At 40.4% G+C, this 24,349-nt stretch overlaps 1 long non-coding RNA gene across 1 annotated transcript in view; it reads left to right on the top strand.

Annotated features, from left to right (window-relative positions):
• Positions 1-1,078: 1,078 nt before the first annotated feature.
• The window catches only part of LOC123366280, a 43,822-nt gene continuing 20,551 nt past the window's right edge, over positions 1,079-24,349 (top strand). The window contains exon 1 of the long non-coding RNA XR_006578010.1: positions 1,079-1,099. This is a non-coding gene — a long non-coding RNA (uncharacterized LOC123366280). The remainder of the gene's footprint in view (positions 1,100-24,349) is intronic.

Raw genomic sequence — 24,349 nt, 5'->3', positions numbered from 1 at the left:
AGCCTGTGAAAGATAATAAAAATACAGATCACCATGTGGTGTTATTTTCCTTGAACATTTAGGCCATTGCAAACCCATATCATTTAAGCTGATTTTTCACAAAAAATATTTTCCTTAAGTATGTGGACTTAAGTAGCATATCTCATGCTTTTTGATTCAGGAAAATCCTTGTCTATATGCCTGCAAGTAATGACCTCTTCATTACTGATCTGAAATGCATGCTAGTCAAAAATACTATGTCAGGAAAGTTATAAAAAAGAAAGGATGTATATTCAAGAACAGAGTTCAGAACATCCTCAAAAAGGAAAGTCTGACAACTACTTTGAAAATTCACTCAATTTTTCCTACTCCTTAGCTAGTTAGAAATGTATTTCTCACATAAGACAGTGTGTGCCCAATCCTACTTTCCCAGAAGTCAGTGGAAGTAGGATCAATGCCTGTATTGTATTGTCTATACTGTACCTCTGAGGTCAAAAATATCTTAGAGCTTGTCGATACTTAAAATGCTACAGCAGCACAGCTGTAGTGCTTCAATGTAGATACTACGTACACTGACAGGAGGGATTCTCCCATTGGCATAGGTAATCCAACTTCCCAAGAGAAGAATTCTTCTGTCAGCCTAGTGCTGTCTACATGGGAATTTAGGTTGGTTTAATGACACTGCTCAGGGGTGTGAATTTTTCACACCCTGACCAACGTGATCATGCCAACCTAATTTTCTAGTATAGTCTAGGCCTTAAAGGTGAACCAAAGAGCTTTCAGAAAATTAAGCCCATTACATATTGTTGATGGAATATCCCTAAAAAATAATTGTAGTCCTGTTCAGGTCATTGGGGTTATTCACATGTTTAAAGTTCAGCAAGTGTTCAAGTGCTCTGCAGAGTTGGGGTCTAAAGCTTTAAAATTGCAATTAAATACATTTTAAATATAAATGTATAAGTGTATTTATCTGCTTCAGTGTTCTGTGTTTCTCATGTCAGAGTTGATGACATCATAACCCCCTAAAACAATGCAAATATTTCTTATGCTGTAATAGGTATTTTTTATGTTGTCAGCTCCTACGGATGAAGTAGAGGAACCTGAATGAAAGTCTTAGTAGGTAAGTAATGGAATGATTTTTAAAGGAGCTGAGCACCAACATCTCTTTCTTGGGTGCTCAGCACCTTATAAAACTAGGCCAGAAAAGAGGCATATGAAGGACTTTTCCTTTCTGAGTTTGTGGATCCTAGTATTAATTTACAAATGCTCCTTGAGCTGAAAAACTCAGCACAGCAAATCCGCTCTACAGACTTTATTGAAACATTTTCTCAATGATCTGAGTCACTGAATAAAGACTCAACTGACTGGAAACTGAACAGAGTGGACAACAGCTCCAGATGGTTTCTAGCTCTGAAGTGTTTGCTCAAAGACAAAAGCCATGCGTTTAGGGAAGACAAGCTGGAACTGCTAAAATAAGTAAGAGAGAGGAGAATAATCCATGGGTGGAAGGTCAGATACAGAGACTCAGTCAAAAGAGACTTAGTGCAGGGAAAATAAAATAGGAGCACTTGGAAGTTCTGGTGGTAGCTAAAGAGATTATTCACTCCCAATATATTGTTCTGAGTTTGGGAGAGAATCCTGATGGGGTGTGTGTTAATTTTCATGTTGTTTTTAAGTAGGGCAGGCCTAAACAGCCCACAATCTTTTACCAGGGAGAGAGTTTGAAATATAATTTTTTTTCCTGACAAAATTGGAGACTGTTCCAGTGATTATCTGCCATCTGTTGGTTTCAGTGCTTTCAACTGACTCAGAGTCCTCTGGAAAAAAAAGCTCATTCTGGATGGGGGGATGAATGTGCATTCAAAGGTAGCGTCAGCTGAGCAAGTGCCCAGCTAATCCCCTTAGCACACAGGGACAAGGCTGCCACCAACTCTAATTGATTCTGAAATGAATCTGTATAGAAAATTAGAAGGTTTGGATTCCCATGTGAGCTTCACTAAAGAGCCAGGATGTAAGCCTGACAGCTGAATGGATTCAGAAATGAAAATCTGATAAGCGGCTTAAAATTGTACTTAAGTCCAGAAATGACTTGAATGCTCTTGTTAATGGCACATTGTATATTGTCACCTAGTTAATTATCTCTGAAGATGAGTTCTTGCAGAGGAGAAGATATGCCAGCCTTTCACAGTGTTTCCTCATCACATATTTATTAAATTCCACCCTCCTCCCTAGTCGCTGGAAGGCAGAAAGAAAGGATTAGGCAACTGCAGTTCCTCTGTGACTGTCAGTTCACTGTGCCAAACTTCAAATATGAACTGTTGCATGTACTGTCACAGACATTTCCTTTACATCTTAATTTGCAAATGAGGAGCTGACATTTGTTATGCCTTGTATTTGCACACAGTTCCACCACATGAAAAGCAAACACTGTCACTGCTGGCTATTTTGTTTATTCCTTTGCAGAGAGTATATGGCCTATTTTAGAAATTTTCTTCAGATTTTTTTTTATAAACTAGCTGAGATAGATCGTCATGGAGCTACAAGTCCTCATATTTTATTCAGGAAGCTGATTTGCAGTTTATGAAGTGTGCCCTGCATTTGAGAGCTATTTAAAACAGTATTTTCACATCTATTTTCACCTTGCTGTTTTATAATTTTTTGATGTATGTTTCTATATATGTGCATGTGTGTGTTTATAATACATATGTGTATATCTACATGTTCATGTTTGTATAGATGAGTATATATAGAGGTGAGGGAGACTTGTCTTTTATGCATCACAATTTATTCCCAGTAAAGGGGACATATTTTCATTCTGAAGGAAGAAATGACATGGAAAGAAAAAAAGTTAATTAAATGCTGAAAATTGAAAAAGAAGCCCTATGAAAACAAATGATCAGACACAATATTGGAGCTGTGCATAATAGTGCTCTGGAAACTTGAATAACAAGGCTTCTTAGGGGTGGATGAACCCAGAGGAGTTCAGGTTTTGTTGTTGGCCACAAAGTTCAATAAACGCATCTCTGAAACCGGCCTGGTCCTTCTTCCTTCTGTTTGAGGGTGTACCATTCTAGAACAGGACTTTTCAATCACAGAGTTCTTTGGGGATGTCCATGGGGAATCAGCTTTCGTCTTCCAGCTTCATCTCATGTTCAGCACATGACTCATCTTAAATAAATGGAAGGAAGGATGGTCTAGTGTTAGCCTGGGAGTTGGCAGATTCCAGTACGATTCTCTGTGCCATCATATACTTCCTGTGTGATCTTGGGCAAGTCACTTGGGCCCAGATTCTCAAAAGTATTTAGGCACCTAACTCTCATTGAGGGCCTAAATACTCTTGAGGATTTGGGCCCCAATCTCTCTGTGTTTCTGTTCTCCATCTGTAAAATAGGGATAATAGCTTTCCCCTACCTCATAGGGGTGTTGTGAGGATGGGGGATGGTGGGGGTGACAAAGAAGTACCTAAAATAGATAGGCACTTGCCTCTGTAGCTGTCTCACTCTACTGACATATGGACTGTGGCTACCTGTAGTGTAGAGCGTTTCTGGGTTAGTATACAACCTAGTCTATAGCATGTCTACATAATATGGTGTACCGGGGCAGCCAGTGGCCTTTCTATACTAGGACACCCTGTGTTGCTAACACAGATGCCAGTGTCAGGCATGCTGGGAATTTTTTAGAAAACTTCCCTAATGTAGACAGGACAGGTAGTGAAAATCTTCCTATTCTGGAGAGTAATAAAAGTCCTGAATTACCTCATTCCATTAGACTGGACTTTCACACGGATTAGTGTGAAGTTCCATACCCTGACAAGTGCTGGTTTAAACCATAACATTCAATGGGGTTTGAACTGGACTATAACAAGTCGAATTAGGAGACAGAATGCTGACCCCAATTTGTATTCTAGTGCACTAATCCCTTGGAGTGAAGCACCATCATCTACCGGCCAGATATAACATGCAGCATTACAAGGAGGGTTGGTTCGCTCCTCCCTTTCTTCCCTATTCCAAACAGCACAAAATTAGGAGGAAAAAAAGAGAGCAACATCAGCAATGGCTGAAGTCAGCTGTCTCTGTTGCTTCTTTGAGCTCTTGGGCTTGGAGGTGAGGAAGTGGCAGGCTTAGTGATCCTCCAGTCCAAATGAAAAAGAGGCAGTAAAGAGGCTCTTCTATAATGAAACTCTGTTCACAGCGCCTGATTCAAAGTTCATTGTATTCAATGGAGACACTCCAGTTGACTCCAAAGGGCTTTGGATCAGGCCCAGAAGCAGGTATTTGTGTCAAAAATGTTTTCAATATAAGCAGGTTCCACTGTAGCTCGTATAGTGCTTTGGGATCTGTGGGGATGAAAGGAGAAACCTAAATGTGAATTATTGTTATGTTGTCACTAATGATGCACTTACAAATGTACATACAGTAACACAGCAATTTTCCATTTTCTAAATATTGCACAAGTGTTTCCAAAAGAGAAAAAAAAATGGTCACAACACTGTTATTAGTTTGCATTGTACTTTTATTGTTATAAAACTTGCACATTTTTTTAAAAAGATCAAGTCTAAGACACACAATGTGCGAGTGAACTAACATAAAAAGAAACCAGGGGAAACAACCTACCACGCACACAAAAACACACACACACTGGACCAGGTGTAAATCAGCATAGCTCCACTGAAGTCAAGTGAAGTATGCCAATTTACAGTATGCTAGGATCTGCCCCAGTGTGTATATTCTTAATTTATGTCATACATATACATTTAGGCTACAATCCTGCAAAAACCTTCTGATGCGCTTAATTTTACACAATGTGAATAGTCCCCTTCAATCAGTGGAACTACTTATGGTGCCTAAAGTTCAGCACATTTGTAAGTCTTTGCAGGATCAAGGCCTCATTCTTTATAGTTAATGGACCTTTCAAGAATGGTCTTCACATATGCATAAAACACATCTTATAAAATCTTAATACATTATTACAAATTATGTCCACTTAATATATCATGAACAGGTACAACAATAACTCAACTCAAAGTTTTAACTCACATATTTGAAAATACTATTTGTAAATCACAATTTAATATTATTCTAGGCCAAGCCCTGAAGTCCTTGTTCACAAGTGCTTGGCTCCAGTGGGATTCTTGCCTGTGTAAGTATTAAGGTCCTGGCCTTGCAAAGGAAACCATGCAGATTACTGGATCTCCATCTGGGCACAGAGTTTCTGCCTTCATAGTTCTCTTTGCAGGATACAAGTCTTAAACATATGTACTCCAGAATTTAGCCCCCCATTATTTTAAGGATTATGGTATGGAGATCTTTCATTAGTGAGACAGTCCATAGAATAATCAACAAGGTTTTTTGTCTTCATTATTCTCCTTTTTATTTCCCTGGTTTTGTTCCTGGTTTGGTTCCTCCAAGAGCAAAATACAGAAAAGAAACTTCTTATCCCCTAAGCAATCATTTTTAGGTGAACAATTCTGGGACAAACCCAGACCCATTTTTTGAGGATAATACCAATTCAGCTTGAAAAAAATCTGTTAGGATTGTTCGGGGGGAGGGAGGGTTGTTCCCTCCAGGTATTGTTGCCCTCCAGGTTTTGTCAGGAAGGAGCTGCTGAGGCTCTTTCAAAAGGCTGGTTGGTATCAAACACAATTCTTGCAAATACCAAACAGTGGGTTTTTGTTTTCCTTTTCTGATAATGTCAAAAACACATCAAAACCCATGTTGCAGGAAATATTTGTGAGGTGCATTTAAGGGACATATTGTTCCTCTTGTTATTTGTTCATCATTACAGTAATGACAAATGTCCAAACTGGCATCCCATTTCACAGGCAAAATGTATGCCTGAGAGACAGAATGGTGCTTCTCTATCTATTCAATCCCCTTTTTTTCACTGTTACCCTGAGAGATGATTTCTTTTATATAGAGTACCACAGGAGTCTTTGGCACTTTACTGATAACTAACATTGACAAATTCCTGCCCTGAGGAGCTTACAAATTGTAATAGATATTGCACAGTAAGGGATTTCCACAAAAAGGTGAGTGGAGGGGGGATACAAGAATGAGTGAGTTAGAGAAGCAAGACTTCATAATTGTTCCGTATGTACCATACCAGTCCTTTCTGTTTTGTATTTTTGTTTCTAATATATTTCTAATATATAAACTACACTGAAAGCCAGCCTGTAGATTTGCAGTGTATGACTAACTACTAGAAAAAGTAATTTTTGAGGAAGGACTTGATGGGAAGGCAACAGGGATTTTGCATGGCATATAGGTTCAGGAGCGGCAGGGTTGCTGCAGAGGTGGGAAGATATGGAGATTATAAAGATGAGCTGAGTTGGAAGATCATATGGCACAAATATGGGAGTATCAAGCAACCTAGGAATGAGATGTTAACATGAGTGGAACTTTGGTCTTTAAATTTAGTATTTGCTTTATTTATTTTCTTTTGTCTATGTTCCTGATTTTACAACCTTTATCTATGTCGAACAGTTCTTACTTATTATCTGATTTATTAACCCTTATTCAAGTTGAGATATTACCTTAGTCTGAGTAGTCCTAGTGTTTTCAAAGTATTCTCTGTTGAGTAAAGCATCAGAATCTGACCCATAAAAATACCTATTGACTTAATTGAGACTAAATGGTTCTCAATACGATTAAAGGTTGCTGAATTGAGGCCTTAATAATTTTACACCTTTAAAATACCAAAGAGCAGTCAAATAAAAGCACACCCTTCCAGTGTTCTGGAAGCATATACAAGTCTAAAAGCTATTTAGTAACTAACAGGACCAATGCCTAAATTAATATTTTCCCATTTCATCACCAGCAAAGGAAAATAAAACTCTTCTAGTCATCTACTTCAGGTCTTCCTGCTAGGTAACACTGAAGCCTTCACCCAAATACAGTCACTTCTGGAATGAAACATAGCAATTATTTAATGTACAGCAAAATTGTAAAAGTGCCTTAAGACTGTATCCAGTCAAAATTGCAAGTGGAATTAAAGTAGGCAATCACAGTTACCCATATTGGAAAATTTCCAAGAAAGAGGTTAATGCAACTACTCTAAGAAAAATTGTCGTGGGATTTTTAATAACAACAGTGGTCAGGATCTTTCTTTTACTCTTCTTCCATAAAAGGAACTTGAGATTTTTTGCACTCTGCTTGTGTGTATCTCACTTAGCCCCTTTGTACAAGGGGAAAATAGACATGATATTTATAAGTTGGATGATATAAGAAATTATTGAGAAGGAAAAAAGTGCAGGGAGTTTTTAATTCAAGTAAATCAGCGCATATGGACAATGCACAAAAGACAGAAGATGGAAATGTTTTGTGCAGTACTGTAGCAAGAGGCCATTGGTGACCAGGATGAACCCACTTCCATCAAGCGAGAAGAAGTGGAGTCAGCACAGTGGGGGAGAGAACAGTAAGAGACAGGGGAGCCTGGGTGGACTCAGATGAGGAAAGAAATGGGAAATCAGCAGTGAAAAGAAGGGAGGGAAAGTAGTTTGAGGGCCAGAGGAAGCTGGTGGTATGATGAGAAAGAGAAGGAGAACTGAGGAGAAGGAACAAATGAGAAGGTGAGGAAAATTACAGATGGAACAAAATGGAGTAGAGTTAAAATAAAAGAATGAAATACAGGAGAGAGAAAAGGGAATAAAGAAATAAGAATGGGGGCTACACAATACTTCACAGTAAGAACATTTTATTATTATTGAGCCAGATTCTGAGACCCAGATCCATCCTCTTTTCACTGCTTGAAAAAATAAAAGGTGGATGTAACCTGACCATAGCTGGCCATATGTGAATTAGCCTATGGCAATTCTCTGCTACCCTTAGGGTCCATAGCCAACTGCTAGGTTGTTCTAACATAGGGACAAGGCATCTTGAGAATCAGGTGGTTCTGTGATGCCACCCACTTTCCCTCCTGTAGCAAAACTTATCTTGGCACAGAAGAGAATCTGGCCCATTTTATCTATGTTTCTACCATTTCTTTCAGTTTGTGGAGAGGAAGTGTAATGTAATTATGGTAGGGTTAGCACTTATTCTGAGTGTTGCAGTGCCATGACACGGCACAGTCACAATGTGATATTGCATCTTTGTATTGTGACATTGCATAATGAGGCATAATGTCTTTTGGACATAACATAATGACATGAAGGCACACAGTTCCAATTTTCAGCATGTTTTGAACATGGGTGGCACTCAGTGTTAACTTTAATTGAGATTCCCCAAATTCTTACAGAAAGCCCTACATTTTTCGACATCCATGAAACACCAAAGGGATTAAATTAAGGCAGGGTGCAAAACATTCAGTAGCATATGAATTAATTTCTATCCTTAATAACACACACAATATATATTCACTTCCCAGATGTGAGTAACTCCAGCAAGAGAGACAGCAAGATATAAGACAGTTTCTTCAATTTATTTAAGATAGTTCCGGATTTTTCAAGGCTACATACAGTATACAGTGTGTCATTTACACAAAAAGAACTAGCAGTTGGAAGAGAAAAGAAAAGTCTGATGGTGTCATGCGGAAGTGAATGAAAATAAAGACACCCAGTGAGCAGTTATACACAGGCACTGTAGTTAGGGTTCTGCCCACAGCTCACAAATCAGAGGGCAAGTTGTTTCATTGTCCTTTAAGTCGCTTTCAAAGTTTCAGTCTGAGCTAATGGGAGAGTTTGGTACAGTCTGTAGTACCCCTCGTGGAAAAACATACTCTATTTTCAGATTAGCCAGTGTAAATTAGGAGCAACTCAGGTTATTATACCAATTTATACCACTGTAACTAGCAGTAGATTTTGGCCCATAATTGCCAATTTGGAACTGCATACCCGTGAAGGGGAAGATATTGGCTACACACATGAAAAGAACTGTAAATCTATTGTAGCCAATTTTTCACTGAGTCTGTAGGTTCTCATATGGTTTTGTCTGCTTATTTTTTCCACTTTTCAGATGTTGATATTAATAGTATCTATTAATCTATTAACCATATAACTCAGTAAGGAAGTTCGCTATTTCCTATGTTTGCAATCAGAGACCAGTAACATATGAATTCAACTTAGGAAAAAGATGTGCTAAAAGACAGCTTGTGTAATTTGCCACAAGTTTCAAAAATGTTTTGTTTTGTGTTATCCTCTTTAGTTTAAGCTTCTTGTTTGATTACTAACTCACAACTCTTTCCCATTCCATGTCAAGCAGTGATGATACTCAGCATCTTCCCTGGATGTTCTGTGGAACTGGTCGATGGACTGTGACTAAGGTCCCAAGTCTGCAAGGTGTTAAGTAGAACTAACAGGAGGATGGCGATTCTATTTCACAGGCACATTGGAGGTTTCAGCATTTGTTTAGTTTCTCATTGAAACAAAAGCAAACCTTCTGAATATTTTTCCAAACATGTAATTGTGTCAATATAGCTGTTGTCATGTGTATCACAATCTAAAATCTGGTGATAGTTAGGGTGTTGGCCTGGGTTGTGGGAGACAGGGTTCATGTCCCTACTCTGCCTCACTCAGAGTAGAGTATTGTTTATCCCGCATCTGATCAAATCAGGCAGAAAAGGGACATGAACCTTGGTTTACCATAACCCACATCAGTGCCCTAACCACCCAAATACAAAGTCTGTCTCACTTGTAATACCCATTGAAGTTTATGAGTGTAGAGGTACACAGCACTTTGCAGAAGGAGGCTGATCTTCAGGTTCCATATCATCTTCCTTTTGCTGCAAACTTCTGATGAAACACAGACCCAGATGGAAAGGGAACTTTATAATTTGTTCATGAAAATGATGAGAAGGCAAATTCCACTATTTTTTTATGAAGTTGTTGTAACAGCTGACTGAAACTTCAAGGCTGAAAGTCACCAGGTCTAAAAGACACTGTAAATATTTTTCTTTCCCCAAGGATTTATTTTTAAATGTATTTCTAAAATCACTGGGTGGAGTGAAGACTAATAAAACAACCAGTGAAGTTTTGTAAATAGCTTCGTATTTAAGTTAGTGATATTTCCCAAAATGGGCCAGATTCTCAGATGGTGTAAATCAGCATAGCTCTATAAGGTAATGAAGCTACAGTGATTTATGCTAGCTGAGTTCCCTGCCCTCTACTGTGAAGCACTTGGCACTGAGGAATTCAAAGACCTTTACAGGCATTAATGAATTTAACTGTACAATACACCTGTGACATGGGAAAGTATTATCTTCCTCATTTTACAAATGGGGGGAACTGAGGCACGAGGCTGTTAAGGAGGAGCTTTACAAAGGCATGCTTGAAAATTAGGCACTTAGATCTCATTGAAAGTCAGTGGAAGTTGGGCCCCTAATTGTCATTTGTGCCTTAGGAAAATCTCCTCTTAAGTGACTTGCCTACAATCTGATGGGAAGTCTATGAGAGGCCTCAGAATAGGACTATGTCTCCTGCCTGCTAGTCTTGTGCTTTAACCACAATAAAATCCTTAATCCCCGGTTTGAGCCACATAGAGCACTGTTGTTCAGTTTCTGCTCAGGTTTGTTTATATTCAGTATAATGCAGACTTGGAAATGATGAAAGAGTGAGCATAAACTGGGGTTGCATACTGTATTCTGAACACTGTACTTAACTTGGTATGTACAAATGGAGTGGCCCTTCATTGTGTAGGAAGAAAATATGCCATGATATTTTTCACTCAGTAAAGACTTAAGTGACTTGACCTTCTCTTTTGCATTTCTAACTTCCCTAACTGTGCATCAAAAGGATGAGTACAACCTCCCTATCTTCCTCCCTAGCATTCTTTGCACAATATAATCTTTTGCAAGGTGAAATGTTTGACATCTCTCTCTCAGGAAATACGGCACCTATTTTGACAGTGCTATATCTAGCATGTGTTTTTTTACCAAGAAAACCTGTCTGGAAGGGAAAATAGAAATAACATACCAGCTTTTGTGTTCGTTGCTATGGCTAAGCTGCATAGCAACAAGACTTAGGACGCTGGCCTATATTTAGGGACCAAAATGGGGGAAATTAGCCTTCAGCATCAGGTGCATAGTATAAAAAAAATGCCCTCATTATATATTAATGCTTTTGAATAGGCAAGATACAGGAATCCTAGGTAGACTATTTTAAAAGATTCACTTAGAGGAAAAAAATAAATTAATTATAACTTCTGATTGGGAAATCTTTTTTATGTGGATGTAGTTGTGTTCAGACAGGAAACTGAACATAAAGCAGCAGAAATTGATGTAAATGAAGTTCAAAAAGCAGAGGGTACTACCTTACTCAACAGCCAGAATATGGAGCATTTTAGACATTTGACTTTCCTGTAGGTTTTCATAGAGCTTACAGATCGCAAAGACCTATTAGACTATCTAATTAATCTTCTTGCCCATGCAGGATTATTTACTATGTAACATATATTCTATTGTTTTGTCCAGACTTCAGTCTGAAGGCTTTTTCAAAATTTACTCTCTTCTGCATTATGGACAAAAATCTGTCATAAGGAAAATCTTAAATTTCAGGCTCAATTCCTATTAGCATGTGCGCTAGGCACAGATGTGCATTGTTAGTGGTTTGTGATAGAAGAGTGGGGGAGATAACCAGGAGAGATAAAACACAGTTCTGCTTAATTTCTTCACTGCCTTGCAAGTAGAGATGTGTCTACTAGTTCAGGGAAAATAAGAATTGATGCAAACCTTGTATAAGCTCTAGGCTTAACATACTGACACCTGTAGTTTCTATGAGCCATGCTTCATTATTAAAGATGGTACCAACCATGTAACATATTGTAAAATTATCTGGGCTGCATTTGAACTACAGGTTACACATAGTCCATTCCTAGGTTTAACTTCTTGCTTCTCTACTTGGACTATCCCAATACATTTTGTTATGTCTACAGCTCATGTTTACTATGGGACTGTGCAAACCTTCTTTCCATTATTTTTCATTAAATAGCCATTGTTACTGAAATGGGTGTGATCTTCCTGAATTCACTTCTATTTTGAGGAGATTTGTCCCCCATCCTCCAAAAAAAAAATCCATTCATCTTTTTCCTTCAATTAAAACTAATGTGGTATAAAGTATATTGTATTTGTGTACAAAGGTAAATGAAAACAAGGGGAAAAAAACACCCATGCTGAGGGACACATACATTTCTGAAAGACTGAACAGAAAATATGTAGCCAAATCCTATTATAGTTAATGGGATTTGTGTGTGTACCTGGACACGATTATGAAAATGTTCCTTTGATTCAAAAGCTATGTGAAAGGAGGAGACAAGTCTTTTCAAATAGGGTCAAATTCTACTTCAAACAAGGAAGTAATACATTATACTGAAATCAACTTTTTTAGAATGCAAAAAATAGATGAAACAAAGATGAAACCATTATTCCCACAAAAACTTAGGTTCTGACCTTGTGCCCATTGAAATCAACTGCAATTTTGTCACTGACTTCAGTGGAAACAAGGTCAGGACGATTAATTACTAATCTACTAAAGCTCTTTTAATGTAAAGAACTTTGTATTTTTTACATTATTCTCCTGCTATGAGGTGAGACAACTAATGTAAACTTGCAACTGTCCTTAAGTTGTAACTTTAACACCAATAGCAGTACTAGACAGCATTACTCTAAACCCCAACTATTCAGAAATCATGAGCCAGGCCCCCCCAAAATCAAGATGTTGGCTTAAAACTCATAATATTTAAAAATAATAAATGCTGGGTTCTTTTTATTTGCATTCTGAGGCTGGAACAGCTAGGGTTCAAATTTTCAAGCTTTTCTGCTTGCTTTTCTTAGGGTTAGAAACTTAGGGCTTGTCTACAGTTACCAGGGGATTAACGTGCGGTGATCGATGCATTGGCGGTCGATTTAGCGGGTCTGACCCGCTAAATTGACCGCAGATCTCTCTCCCATTGACTCCTGTACTCCACCAGATCGAGACAAGTAAGGGGAGCTGATGGAAGAGCATCTCCCATCAACATTGCATAGTGTGGACCCTGTGGGAAGTAGATCTAAGCTATTCACATAACTCAAATTGCATAGCTTAGATCGACTTTTCTCTGTAGGGTAGATAAGGCCTTAAAGAATGAACGCTGGGATTCTTAAGTAATAACATGACTCCAGCAGCTGGGAGCATAAACACCAATGTCATGAGATTTGTGATAAAAATGCAAGAGTTGACAAGACTGTGCTTAAATTGCAAATACTTGAAGGTAGCTTTGAGTATCAAATTCCTAGACCACGTATTTTACTGATTAATATGCTCCACTAAAATATTTTGTAGGGTAGTAGATTTTTTTTTATGGTCCTGGTACCACAGGAAGAATTTGACATAAACACACTTATACACCCTGAATATTCACAGATATTGTAGTAGAAAGAGGGATTAACTAGTGAACAGTAAGAAAAGTTTCACCACTACTGTACTGGGAAATAGAAGTTTGTAAAACATTTTTCAGACCTAACAAGGAACTGAATACAATTATTCATTGTACCTTTTTGCCCTCAAAGGTCCAACGTCTCATTCCAGTAGTAGCCTGTAAATTAATCATGAAAACTAGATTCACAAAGGTACTTAGGTGCCTAACTCACATTGACTTCAAGTACCTAAGTACCTTTGAGAATCTCACTCACAGTCCAAAAGGATGGGATTGCACACTGTCACAGGACCCAGTGCACATGTTACTCATTAGCTGCTATCCAATGGGTTTTAAATTAAGGAACCTGTTCCATAGAGGAGGGAGGTCCCTGAAGGAAGACAGGAAGGTTTGGGTGAGAGTTGCTTAAATACAGAGAAGAGACAGAAGGAGCAGAAAAGTTGCTCAAGGGAAAGAGTTGCAAGAAACTAGAGAGCAGTAACTAGGAGCTGTTGGTGATGAGTTGTGAGGAAAATTGTTGAAGGGCTGGCTAGAGTCGGAGACCCCTACCAAATTGCAGAAAGGTTTGTGCAGAGGCCCCTAGGAATGAGGAGGACCACCAGCATGGCCAGTGTAAGCCAAGCCCAGAAGCAAGCAGTTGACTCTGGAGAGAAGACCTGGGAAGTGGGGTTAGGACTCACAGGCAAGAAGGCCTGAGAAGTGTAACAATCCAGAGGGCCCTTTGACAGAAGACATGACTGCAGGGCTTCAGGAGGATCCCAAGAAAAAGGGGTTGGTACTGGAGGGAGGTTCCCTTGAGCAGGAGTCAGACTCACTGGAGAGGAGGCCTGAGGTGTGTGAAATATTGTAGGGACCCTTAAGCCACAGAAGTGATTTGGGGGATATGGGAGAAGATTTTTGGGAGAAGCAGATCTTCGAAATCTCAAGTAAAAGGCCTGGATAGTGGGTCTCTAGAACAGGGGTTAAAAGAACTGGGACAGAGTGATTCTTGGGTGAGTGACCTGGGAATGGTAACCTTGGAATGGGATTGAAGAGCTGCTGCATTGTAACCTTGTTTTACTTTGTGGTATTGAGAGGAACTCTTTTGACTGCAAAGGGATTTTTGGACTGAGGCACTTTATATTAATGAAAGGGTTTGTATTTGCCCCTGAGAGCAACAATATTCCTTTGCACATGCGAATGAGAGGGAAGCTGAGCAGGGCATTCCAGGTAGGAGTGACCCTATGTCATACTCCTTTTGCACATTGAGTAGCACTGCTGTGTGTAGTCCCCGTTGGCTTCAATGGGACTTTTCACGTGAGTAAATGCTCATCAGTGAGTCAAGGGTTACACAATCAAGTCCAAAGGTATGTTATTCAATAAAAAGCTTGTTGTTATTTTGAAATTTTGTTTATACTGTAATTTAGGTACATTGTCTCCAAGACTGACTCCAAATAAGCATGCTATTCTGAATATATATATTAGATGAACAAAATGGATCCAATATTAAGAGGAACTTTGAAGATGTTCTAACAAGTCTTGTTATGCCTCCATTCAGACTTCCCCACTGAACATATTAGATCAGATGGCTGGAAGAGAAAATTGGATGCCTGGCAGAGAATATCTGATTGTACAAACAGAGTGGTGGCAAATACATAAATCCCATTGTACATAATTGAATTATATGTGCACCTGTCATGCACAATGCCAGTATGTAAATTGAGCATGAGTTGATACACAGACCAGATATACTCTTCCCTTTCCTAAAACCACTCAGATCCTCTGGGTAAACTGGGTCATCTAATACTTACAATATATAACACACTAGGCTTCCGCTCCCCCACGAGCAGGGTTGCAAGTGGGTGTGGTATGAGAGAGGCTGAGGGAATGGAAAGTATAACAACATGTTCATTCAGTGGGTAGTGCTGCCTGCTGTCAGCTGTATGGTAGGCAGGTGCTGCTCTGTAAAGACTCTGGATGCATGAAAAGTTTGTTAGATTTTCAAACAGTGTGGGCTTACCTCATTCTTTCAGATGCTCCTAATGCTTATTTTTAAAATGTCAGTTGGTGGTATAATCCCAAATTAGTTCCTGGTTTGAAAACCCACGGGCTGATGAAGAGACTGGGAATTTCACGAAGGAATGAAGTTCAATCACCTGGAGGAAAACTAGCTCACAGGGCTCTCAAATGACCTATGAGAAGGTCATAGGAATGTGTAGGAATGTGCCATGAAGTCAGCTGTAAGATGGACCTGGTTCTGGTCTCATGCTTACTGGTGTGGCTCAGGCTTAAGAGGAGAGGGATAGTTCAGTGGTTTGAGCATTGACCTGCTAAACCCAGGTTTGTGAGTTCAATCCTTGAAGGGGCCATTTAGGGACCCAGGGTAAAAATCTGTCTGGATATTAGTCCTTCTTTGAGCAGCGGGTTGGACTAGATGACCTCTTGAAGTCCCTTCCAACCCTGATAGTCTATGATTTATTCTAGTCAGTGAATTTACATCAGTTTAATATAACATAAAATGGGAATCAGGCTCCATGTGTCTAAGAAATCATGAAATGATTATTCAAAAACTGAAGATGCTGTGATTAAACCTGCTGCTTTCACTCAAACTGGCATGAGAGCCCAGTTATCAAAGCCCCATTGCTGTCATGGACATTGTACAATAAAAGATAAACTACATCCCTTACAAACAAAAATATAGCATTTTGAAATTACCTTTCTTAAAATGGGCCATCCAATTGCTGATAATGCTCCAGCAACAATTTGAATAACAATAAAATTAAATGATATCATTTTATGAAAAAGTTATAGTTCTAATTTCCCTATAACTCTTCCAAGTGTTAATAGTGGGTCATCCCCTCCACCACCCACACCAACAGGAGATTGTTTCAGAAAAACACAACAAAGCTCTCATATTTATCTAAACCTCTGAAGTTACTGGGCCTTGATTCTAAGGGTATGTCTACACTACGGGATTATTCCGATTTTACAGAAACTGGTATTTGGAAACAGATTGTATAAAGTCGAGTGCACGCGGTCACACTAAGCACATTAATTCAGCAGTGTGCGTCCATGTACTGAGGCTAGCGTCGATTTCTGGAGCGTTGCACTGTGGGTAGCTATCCCATAGTTCCCGCAGTCTCCCCCGCCCATTGGAATTCTGGGTTGATGGAGCAAAATTCTGGGTTGGTGTAGCGGGTGATTCTGGATAAATGTCGTCAGTCAATCCTCCCTCCATGAAAGCAATGGCAGACAATCATTTCACGCCGTTTTCCCTGGATTGCCCTGGCAGACACCACAGCACAGCAACCATGGAGCCCGTTTAGCCTTTTTTCACTGTCACTGTATGTCTACTGGATGCTGCTGACAGAGGCAGTACTGCAGTGCTACACAGAAGCATTCACTTGCCTTTGCAAGTTAGCAGAGATGGTTACCAGTTATATTGTACTGCCTGCTGCTTTGGAAATTGGCAATGACGGTTACCAGTCCTATTGTACCGTCTGCTGCTGTCATGGGTGCTCCTGGCTAGCCTCAGTGAGGTCGGTTGGAGGCGCATGGACAAAAATGGGAATGACTTCCCAGATCATTCCCTTCTTTACATTTTGTCTAAAGGTAGAGTCAGTCCTGCCTAGAATATCAGGCAAGCCTATTAAAGAACCAGAGAGGCAAACGACCGCTCTGGGTCAGAGCCCCAGACATCCTGCATGCCATTCTAGGGGGTGCCCCTGCAACAACCCCACCTGTTGCTTCCCTCCTCCCACACCCCTCCTGGGCAACCGTGGCAGTTATCTCCCCATTTGTGTGATGAAGTAATAAAGAATGCATGAATAAGAAACACTGACTTTATTGAGATAAAACGGGGGGGGGAGGGGAGGCAGCCTCCAGCAGCTATGATATTCCAGGCAGGACTGAATCTCCATTAGACATTAAAGGGGGGGGGTGAGAGGAGTGCAGCCTCCAGCTGCTATGATATTCCAGGCACGACTCTCCAGGAGACAAAGCTTAAAGAAGGGAATGACCAGGAGTCATTCCCATTTTTGCCCAGGCGCCCCCAGCCGACCTCACCAAGGCCAGCCAGGAGCACTCATGGGATGATGACAACGGCTACCAGTCCTATTGCACTGTCTGCCATCTACAAGCGTTATCAGAAACCAGGAGGAAGGTCCTGTGGTGAGGATAAAGAAGGTGTTTGGAGGAGGCCCATGGGGAAGTAGCCCAGGGAGTTGTAGCTGTCATGCAGCTGTTACAGGAGGCACTATAGACAGCTGCAATCCACAGGGCCCTGGGCTGGAACCCGGAGTAGAGGGCGGGCTCGGGTTCCCCCCAAACCTCCCAACTCCTGATCAGATACAGAAGTTGACCCAGACTGTGGGGAAGATCACTGAGGTGAGCAAATCTGCCAATAAGCGCATGACCCACCAAGGTAGAGGAGGAACTTTGTCACAGGTGACATTGAAAAAAGGTGAGAAATGATTTTTTCCCTTTTCTTTCATGTGGGGTGGGGGGAGGGGAGATTGACAACATATACCCTGAACCACCCACAACAATGTTTTTGACCCTTCAGGCATTGGGAGGTCAGCCAAGAATGCAAATGGTTTTCGGAGACTGTGGGAACTGTGGGATAGCTCAAGTCTTTAGTCCCCCCTCCCTCCCTTCATGAGCGTCCATTTGATTCTTTGGCTTTCCGTTACGCTTGTCACGCAGCACTGTGTTCAGTCCCTGCTGTTGCCTCTGTCTATCATAGCCTTGGAGATTTTTTCAAATGCTTTGGCATTTTGTCTTTTGGAACGGAGTTCTGATAGAACTGATTCATCTCCCCATAAGAGATCAGATTCAGTATCTCCCGTACGGTCCATGCTGGAGCTCTTTTTTGATTCTGGGACTGCATGGTAACCCGTGTTGATCGGCGCTCCACGCTGGGCAAACAGGAAATGAAATTCAAAATTTCGCGGGGCTTTTCCTGTCTACCTGGCCAGTGCATCCGAGTTCAGATTGCTGTCCAGAGCGGTCACAATGGTACACTATGGGATAGCTCCCGGAGGCCAATACCGTCGAATTGCGGCCACACTAACCTTAATCCAAAATGGCAATACCGATTTCAGCACTACTCCCCTCGTCGGGGAGGATTACAGATACCGGTATTAAGAGCCCTTTATATCGATATAAAGGGCTTCATTGTGTGGACGGGCGCAGGGTGAATGCGGTTTAATGCTGCTAAATTCGATATCAACTCGTAGTGTAGACCAGAGCTAAGTAAAGCAAAGGCCACTTTATATTGTTCCAGCAGCACAAAAGTGCCTTTGAGTGGGTGTAAATGGCCCCAGAGAATAAGCTGCTTGCACAGGATCCTTCCAGAGCTCATGAAAGGTCTGTATACCAGCCCTGTTCTCAACCGAGCATAGGGGACAGGTTGGGGCTGTATCGGGGAGTAGTCGGTTTTATAGGCTAACATTTGTGCAAACAAAGTTGGTTGATTTTTTACTCCTATTTTTATTTTAGCTGGGTTGTATTTTCAGTTATCTGTTAATGGTATCTAGAGCCTAGGATTGACCTTCTTTTTTATTTTATTTTTTAAATGTTGTCATTGAAACAAAAATACAATGTGCATTTCTCAGAGTTCAATGCCAGAACTGGCAAAGTATTAAAATAAATGTAGAAGTAACTGCTGCTTGAGTCCAAAACTGACTAGACAGAGACTCATGTTGCTTGCGTTGGCCATTAGTCATTAGTGCAAAATTTAACAAAATGCCAAAAAAATCCTGAAACGGTTCTACCGAACTGCTGTTGGTATATTAACTGGAATGCTATTGCTAGCTACTGGTTTGAACTGCGATTTGCCAGCTGACCTTCCTAAATTGTTATTTATCTTACTTTGTACTCAGAGACCTTAACTTCCTCCACACAAAGCTCTTTTTCAGATTACAGATATTGTTATCACAGTGGAAGGTCACTTGAAATCTGTTCTTTGGTTCAAATGATGCTTAAAATCAATAGTAGTTCCCGAATATTTCCACACCCTACTTGGCTCAATGGATAAACAGGGGCCTTGTTCAAAACAACATAGAATTTTTCTGGTCAAAGTCACCTTTAAAAAAGAGAGAGCAAGAAAGAGGCATAAGAACTTGTTTCTGTTGATTTCATTTCACTATGTTGCTGTGATTTATTTATATCACCCCAACAATTGCTGCTAGAAAAATGCCCCAGGATAAGAGATTGTATTTATACCATTTGAAGCTGATCTCTATAGAAAGAATGGTAATATTTTGTTTCAGATAGATTATATGGTGTTTATGTATAGCAGGGATCAGCAACCTTTGGCACGCGGCCTGCCAGGGTAAGCACCCTGGTGGGCTGGGCTGGTTTGTTTACCTGCCACATCCGCAGGTTTGGCAGATCTCAGCTCCCACTGGCCGCAGTTTGCCGCTCCAGGCCAATGGGGGCTGCGGGAAGCGGCGCGGGCAAAGGAATGTGCTGGCCACCACTTCCCATAGCCCCCATGGCCTGGAGTGGTGAACCGCGGCCAGTGGGAGCCGCGATCGGCCGAACCTCAGACACGGCAGGTAAACAAACCAGCCCTTCCCACCAGGGTGCTTACCCTGGCAGGCCGCATGCCAAAGGTTGCTGATCCCTGATGTATAGTATTCAAATGTAATGAATAATTAAACAAGTGTCCAAAGTGACAGCTGGTTTAAGAGGACACAACTCCATTAAATCAGCCTCTGTACCAGATGGCTGTATCCAGATGGAGGATAACTAATGTATCACCCATTTTTTAAAAAGGCTTCAGAGGTTATCCTGGCAATTACAGGCCAACAAGCATAACTTCGGTACTAGGCAAATTGCTTGAAACTATAGTATAGAACAGGCTTATCAGATCCATAGAGGAACACGATATGTTGGGGAAGAGTCAACATGGCTTTTGTAAAAGAAAATCATGCCTCACAAATTAGAGGGTGTCAACAAGCATTTATAAAAGGGTGATCCATTTGATTTAGGGTATGTCTGCACAACAAGGAAAAACCTAAGGTTGGCCTGTGTCAGCCGACTTGGGCTCGCAGGGCTTGGACTGCAGGGCTATTTCATTTCTATGTAGACTTACGGGGCTCTGGGACCCTCCCACCCCACAGAGTCCTAGAGCCTGGGCTCCAGCCCCAGGCTGAAAGTCTAAGCCAAGATGGTCTGGGATATAACTCCATTCTCTGGATGTCCCTAAACCTCTGACTGCCAGAAGTTAGGTCTGGATGATGGGATGGATCACTCAATAATTGCCCTGTTCTGTTCATTCCTTCTGAAGCATCTGGCACTGGTCACTGTCAGAAGACAAGGTACTGGGCTAGGTGGACCATTGGTTTGACCCAGTATGGCCATTCTTATGTATATGGAGTTCTGGCTGCCTAATCCAGTGGTAAATTTCGATTGCAGGTTTGTAGAGTCCAGAGTATAAAAATTAGCCAAAAATCTAGTACTTTGCCTGTGTTGAACAATTTTGTGACTGACCAAGAAGATCTGTTTTATTTACAATTTACAACCCTTTGAATATGGGGCTCACCATGTCTTGTTAGCTATTAAATTCAAAACATTAGTACAACATTAAGCATCCAGGCTGGGAAATTCCTAAAATTAATATGACTAACTTAACATTAATTCAGCTGCATTGCACATCCTTTATAGCTTCCAATATAGAGTTTGGGCTTGATTCTCCTAAATGTGCACATGCAAAAATACATGGCGAATTGAAAACCTACTGTGTGTACATAATTACTGTAATTGCACACACAAATCAGGTGTTTGCTTGTAAATAGCCATTATTCATCTAAGGGTAAAATGTACCCCTCAAAAAAAGGCTTATGTGGGACTGATATAGTGCTGACTGATATAGTGAGCTCTTAGATGACTATTGGAGTGCTCACATTATCTGATTTATTGGCCAAAGCACATTAACTGTATGCTTATTAGGGCCCCGATTTAGGAAAGCCCTTAAACACATGGTTAATTTAAAGCAGTTAAACATGTGCTTGCTTTCCATTGACTTGAATACAACAAGACACATGCTTAAATGCTGCCTTAAATAGTGATTTTTTCCCTGATTGGCGCCTAAGTGAATTACATTTACACATTTATTCTGTGTGCCAATTATTTTCATTCTTAGCTATCATAATACAATAGTAGGGACTTGGAGCCCTGTGATCCCTATCCTTCTAGCCTTCTGCTTCTTACACTCCCATTGAAATTGATGACAGCTCTATGTGTAGAAGGCTTGCAAGATTGGGCCCATATAAAGTACTCTCTTAAAGTCTGTATTTAGCAAAGAGACCATCAATTTAAAATACACTATGGGTAAAAACCTGGCCCCATACAAAGTGGTCATGTTTTTACTCTTGGCAAAGTGGCCAAGCTACCATTGAGTTAGATAGCTTGACCAAGTCCCAGTGAAGTCAATGGGAATCTTTCCATTGACTTCAGTGGCAATTGGATGAGGGCCAGAAAAACAGACTTTGAAATACGTTAACTTTAATGCAACTATAAGGTTAAGAATCTTAGAGGTTGAGAATGTTAGAGCTTGCATTTTTTAAGAAAAAAAGAGAAGGAATGCTAAAAAGCGGAAAGTGGAGAAGAAATTAAAAGGCACTCTCAAAAGTACTTTTAGATCAATAAATGTGTCCTTAAATAGTTAACTTGCCTTCTTTAGAAGTAGAGATCCAAAATCTGCCACCATATACATCTGTGCAACAAATTGACTTCACTGGAGTGCACAGATGGAACTCAACATAGAATTTGACCCACAGCTTCATTCTAAAGTCATCCTTAATGGCTGAGTGGCTTTCATCTTTAAGTCCTTAAATACTAAGCTGCCCCAAAATAATGCAATGATGTCTGCTTAAGATGACTTTACATTGCCACAGTGGCAGAGAGCAAGTAGAGTCTAAAGGTAGATTTGATTCTTAACTTGAACTACATTGTTTCCTACCAACAAAAGCTATAACATATCTGATTGTTATTATCTGAGATCTCACCTGAAAACATCTTCTCTCCCTTGCCTATTACTCTTAATTTTCTTCTCCCTCTTCTATTATTTTTTATTTTTTTAAATCAAATTACCTACCTCTATGAAAACTGTAGGGATCAGTTTGTGTGAAAGATGTTATGTTCAATACATTTGCATTGCACTGTGCTATCTATACATATGAATCCATTTTCTGTAACCATGAAAGCTGGTAGATGCAGCTGTAATAAAAGCTATAACAGATAAAAGCTGTCAGACTCAGACCCTGTCTTGACTGCTGACTTAGTCCATTTGCTCTTCTCTCTGAAGCAGTATGTAAAATTGGTTCCTTTCACTTTCCAGAACAAGCATAAGGTTTTCATCTTTCATACCACCCTGACTCTTATTGGTTTTTCTGTATCCAATGAACCAATTTTGCGTAGTTACTCCAGTACTTTTCCCAAATGAGTTATTGGGAGTTGCACGGGTGTAACAGAAACAGGATTTTCCCAATTTTCTCCAAACATGCTGTAAAATTAGTAATGTGTATCTAAAGCTCAAAGTCTGAAAGCATAGTAAAGGGACCTCATTCTGCTAGTGTCAAGAGCAAAACATTACTAAAAACACTCTTAAATAATAGTAAACTGGTAGATTATATCTAAACTACTTTCAGATTTTTTTTACAAGTAATTGTCTCTTCCTCCTTTTTTGTCTACAATTCAGACAATATTTTTCTTTTGGGCTAACTCTATGTAACTTAAAGCTTTTGTTCTGTACATGGAACACAAACTACTCTATTGGTCCTTTAGATGGTCCCTGTGGGTTAGGGTTTGAGGATCATTGGCAGGTCAGAGTGGAGAAGCTCCTGCTGCCTTTTTACACTTTGCTGTGGAATAAATAAAAGACTCCAGTTTCCAGAACTGGTCAGTCTGGTGGGCTTAAGATCTAAGAATCAGCACTGCTGTAGACTGATCATTTCTAAATGAAAACAAGAGGAAGTGTACAGCCATGCAGCTGTGTTACAGAGAAGTCACAGTTAAATTGTATTTAAATTTGGATGCTGAATGGGAATTGGTTGAATGTAACATGTGCAAATTACTCCCTAGACTTTTCTAATAACAAATCCAGAAGATTAAATAGCTGAATGTAAATTTCTCAAAAAAAGATTTAATCTGAATATTAAAATCTATATGCATTTCAGGTTTGGGGGCCTTTTGAGTCCCCCCCATAGCTTTGGCCTCTTGTGGATATTGCATCAATGCACACTATGCTGTTGGTGTTGCTAAAAATACTTCACACATAAAAGTGTTCTATAAGGTCCACATTGCAGAAACAAGATTTTTTGTCCCTGCCTGCCCACACACTGAATTGGACCTTGCAAAGCAGGATCAGTAGAAATAATAATTGGAGATATACCTAACTCCTAGAACTGGAAGGGACCTTGAAAGGTAATCCTGCCTTCACTAGCAGGACCAAGTACTGATTTTTGCCCCAGATTGATCCCTAAGTGGCCTCCTCAAGGATTAAATTCACAACCCTGGGTTTAGCAGACCAATGCTCAAACCACTGAGTTATCCCTCCCTCCCTAGGGTGCAGCAAGGCTCCTAGGCCCTGGTTCATAGAAGTTAATGAGAGTTCTCACATATTTAAATTTACCCAAGTGCTCATATACCTTGCTGAGTCAGGGCCCTAGTTCTTTGTAAGATACCGGTGCCAGCCTTTGAGTTAGTTACATGTTACATTAGTTACCTGTTACACAAGGGCATAATTTCTTGTGCCTCCAGACCAAGGGAAATGACATTTTCCCTCAGTGATATGTGTCTATAGGGTGACCAGATGTCCCATTTTTATAGGGCAGTCCCATTTTGGGGGACTTTTTCTTATATAGGTGCCTATTACCCTTCACCCCCGTCCCGTTTTTTCACAGTTGGTATCTCAGGGTTTCTCAAACAGGGGTCGCCGCTTGTGTAAGGAAAGCCCCTGGTGGGCCGAGCCAGTGTGTTTACCTGCTCCGTCCGCAGGTCCGGGCAATTGCGGCTCCCACTGGCCACAGATCACTGCTTTGGGC

Source organism: Mauremys mutica, chromosome 3, assembly GCF_020497125.1.
Source record: "Mauremys mutica isolate MM-2020 ecotype Southern chromosome 3, ASM2049712v1, whole genome shotgun sequence".
Classification (NCBI taxonomy): domain Eukaryota; kingdom Metazoa; phylum Chordata; order Testudines; family Geoemydidae; genus Mauremys; species Mauremys mutica.
Note: the sequence above shows the minus strand (reverse complement) of the source record. Positions and strands in the feature narration are given on the sequence as shown.